This window comes from Geospiza fortis, unplaced genomic scaffold, assembly GCF_000277835.1.
Source record: "Geospiza fortis unplaced genomic scaffold, GeoFor_1.0 scaffold128, whole genome shotgun sequence".
NCBI classification, from domain to species: domain Eukaryota; kingdom Metazoa; phylum Chordata; class Aves; order Passeriformes; family Thraupidae; genus Geospiza; species Geospiza fortis.
This window is the reverse complement of record NW_005054420.1, coordinates 313,819-318,114: the sequence shown is the minus strand read 5'-3', so window position 1 is coordinate 318,114 and position 4,296 is coordinate 313,819.

The following is a 4,296-nucleotide window of genomic DNA, read 5'->3' as shown; positions in this document are numbered from 1 at the left end:
TTGACTGCACATGAAGCTTTTAAAGCCACCTCAGTGTGTGTGAGATGTGGTGGTGTCACCAAAGAATGACAGAGTGATGGGATGGTTTGGGCTGGATTAAATAAAGATTGTCCAGTTCCAGCCTCCTGCCATGGACAGGGACATTTCCAAGGAGAAGGTGTGTGGAAGAGCAGCATAAATTAATTTTTCAGAGGAATCTGCAGTGACAGAGCCCTTTGGAGCTGGGAGGAAGGAGAGGCCTTGAGGCCTGTGGGGTAGGATAGCATCCAAAAGGGCAGTAAGGTAGAAAAATTATAAAAAAAGGCCTCATAAAATCAGGCCTGCTCTCCTAAATCAGTGGCTGGCCTTGTCAGGGTAGCACTTTGCAAGTTCCCATGTGAAAACAATCCTGGTATGAACAGTTCAGTAACATAACAGTCTGTTCCTGGGTAAAAAGCAACTTACACGTGTATAAACATTAATTCTATCTCATGAGAACCAGTGAAGAAAATATGTAAACAATTGAAGAGTAGAGAGATTTGATGGACAAGTAAAATACCTTTTACTAACCAGTAAGTAATTGACAAGAAAGCTGCTAACCAACTGGAGTCCCACACGAGGTCTGTAAAAAATCTGTATAAAAAGGAGTTATGTGAATAAAGAATAAAGAATGGGCCTTTTCACCATGAAGAAAATGGAGTCTCAAGTGATTTATTCTGATATCCCCCCAACAACCCATGATGTGTGAGGGTACAGATCCCCATGGGATCCATGGGGCCTTGTAATGCTTCAGCCTGCAAAGTCAATGAGTTATTGGAGGTTTTTTCCCTTTCTTGTGGAAACTTTCCATGTCCTAATGGTGACCCAAATCATTGGTGCTGGGAGGTTTCTGCCCTACAAACTGGGGAGCTGCAAATTCTCCATCCACTGATCCTTGGCTGGGCTGCAGCAATGATCCCTGATCCCCCAAAACACTTTAACGTGTCTGACTCCCACCAATGTGGGAGCTCCCTGCTTCAGCCATCACCCCCATTGCCACAGCTCTTCCTAGTGAGCAACAACTTTTAAATTCTCCCTTCCAAGTGACAATCAATATAAATATCCTGTGGTTTTCAGGCTGCTTATTCACTTCCCATAAAAATCCACGGGGGCTGAGCTGTGTGCTGAGCGCTGCCTGAACTGCATGCAAAGCACTCTGCCATGCTTTTTATTTGTTGGGTCTCTCCAAAGTGCAGGGGAATATGAGCTGAGTGCCTGATGAAAATGAAGTGTAACTCCTAATGGTTTATTTGCACTGCAGTGCATTTGCCATATCATTCATTACATTGCACTCAGTACCTTCCCCCTGTTAGCCATACATAGCTGCACTTAAATAAAAATGGAACATCTTCTCTCTAATATTTGTGTCCTGAGTCTCAAGCATCTGCTTTATGGGGCTTCATCACTTTGTACATCATGCTACAAACTGCAGTGAAAACCTATTTCAACATGTGATTGAGCTGGTGAAATGGAGCCATGGTTTTTAGCAGTGGGCAAAACTTCAGTGATTTATTTCTGCTAACTCTTCTGTATGCAAAGTTGTGTTGGGCTTACTTTTTAATGAGTCAAAAAATCAGGGTAGTGTAAATTTTTGCTCAGGCTGGAATTGGTCTCGCGGAGCTTTAGATGGGAGTGATTTTAACTGGAGATGGGATTGCAGACTCACGGGATGCCTAAGTGTGTATATATCACAGTTTCAGTATTCAAACCATCCCCTCACTGGAGAAGATTTGGTTTTAGCTAGGAAAATTCCCATTCATCACCTCATGCATGCCTAGGGAAGAGACATCTAAGTGCAGACTGAATGATTCTGCTCCCTGGGAGGACAAATTTCCTCAGGGTCCTTCCTGGAGGTGTGAGGTTCACACTCACCAGCTGACCCAAGGAATCAAAGCTAATACAGCATTCCCAAGGCACCTAATTTTTGTCATTATTAGAAGGTGATGCCTCAAACCTGTGCCCAGAGAAATCAGGGAGCAAATATGCACCAATAAAAGCAATGTTTTACCATAAAAAGGGACGTTCCCTTGCAAAAACTACACAGAGTTATATTTGTTTGTGAATTCCTGACTGGATGAAAATCAGTGAGCAACATGAGCTAATCATTTTACTATGCAGATTCCTAATGATGCAGGACGGCAAAAGACTGGGATAAACTCTCATTTTAATGCTGTTTCTTGAATGACTGATTATTAACGTCACCCTTTAATTTGTAGTACAAACCAGAGGCAAATGTCACCCATCCTCTGCAATCAGCTCCTTAACTCTGTCACCTTCCCCAGGCTGAAGGATTTATTCTAATTGCAGCTGGTTATGACAAACTGCTGCATCTGAAATTGAAACCAGGAACCAGCACACTCCAAACCCAATGTGGAAAGACAGGAAATCTGCACAAACTTTAAAGAAATGTCTTTAAAAAAAGAAAAGAAAAGAAAAGAAAAGAAAAGAAAAGAAAAGAAAAGACCAAATAAAAAGAGACAAAAAAGAAAAAATAAATAGAAGGATGCACAAAGAGTTGCCCAGTGGAGGGTGAAGGTGTTCTAGGAAGGTTGTGGGTTATAATACTGGAACCAGGCATTAATTTATAAAAATACATCACTTATTAATGCAAATTCAAGGTGGCATTAAGAATGGCTCTGCTATGTAATGACTTACTGGATTTTTACAGCAGCATAGAAAATAAAGGGAATTTTCCTCCAATTAAATGCACTTAGTAAAGGAGAGGATGTGCTACCTCATTCACTAAACATCAAACACGAGGATTTTAATTCAACAGCAGAGGTTGCATAAGCCGAGTGCAAAAACTGGGTCAAAATATTTGTTTGAATACATTGCATCTCTAAATAGGAAGGGGAATTGTTAATCCATGGACACAGAAGATCACTCCATTGCAGCTGATTATTTTTTCCTAATTGTTTTATCATTGTTTCCACTGGTCCTAAGCTTAACTTTGGGTTTAAAGAGTTTTGCTCTTTCCGTTCAGGTCAGGAAGTTCAGGATATCTGTTCATGTTTGGAAAAACCTTTTCACAGCAGTTGGAAATTCGAATATTCAAAGCAGTGCAGGTGAGTTTGGGGTTCTCTGTTTCTTTAACCAAGGCCACCCCATGCACTTTGCAGCTCCAAGGAAAACTTGCAAAGGAAATTTATACTCCTCAGCTTTTTTTTTGGTATTTTAATCCATTTTTTAAACATATTTCTTTCCTAAAACTCTCAAGTCTACAGAGAGAAAATGCTGTTGTAAACATGACCCAGATATCCACTTCAAGTCTGATAGTGATCAAAATTATCATACAGTTTTTGCAATCTGGTTTCCAAAGTTCTGCTTGTAGCAGCTTCCTTTGCATTTGTTTCCTTTAAATATCTCTTTTTTTTAGAATATTTATGGATACTGTTCTCCTTTTGCAGAGTCCTTGCCCTTGAAAAGTAAGCAGCCAGTGTAGCTTAGGATATACCTCCGTATAAATTATTTATTGAAAGCATAAAGTATTGAAGAATATTGTCTTAAACTTTATTCTCTGACAATATAAAAAGAAAACATCATCTAATTAAAATGTAGGCTTTATAGGAAATGGAAGGAATTTGGTTTCTCTGAGTTATGGTGTTGCAACCTTTGACAGGATGGGTTTTTTAATAAAAGAGAAGTATGTTTTCTGGAAAAAAAACAAAACAGGGATGACTTATCCCTGAAGTAAATATCCAGCCTGTGAAACATAAATAACAAGGCTAAAGGAAGAGGAATACAGATAAACCAGATTAACAGAGAAGATGAAAGCATAAAAAGCATGAGTGTGCTGGGGAAACTCTCCTGGGCTAACGAGAAAAACTTGTCAGAGTGTGCACAGGGAGAAAAGAAATAAAACATTAAAGATCAAACAAAAAGATCCTGAGATGAGGTAATAATTCCAGGTATTTACGTGCACTAATTAGGTACTACACATGTAGGAACGATTGGCACTAAAGGAAATGCTGCTGATGAGCGAGGCAGGGTGATCAAAACTGAGAAATAAAATGGCATTTCACAGGAGGAGACTGGTACCAGGTGCTCCTAGGAAATTCAGGCGCCCTGATCCAGTCTTGCAGCACACCTTGCTCCATTATTTCCATCCCCTGGGCTTTCCCTGCATTTGTGGGAGGCAGCACAGGGACCTGGCACTGCTGGGGCTCCCCTGGAGCAGGGACATGGGCATCTGTGGAAAAATGAACTTGGTGGTTTCAAAGTTCCCCAGTGTTGGAGAGGGACATTCGACAAGGGGCTGTGGAGATGGGACAGCAGGAA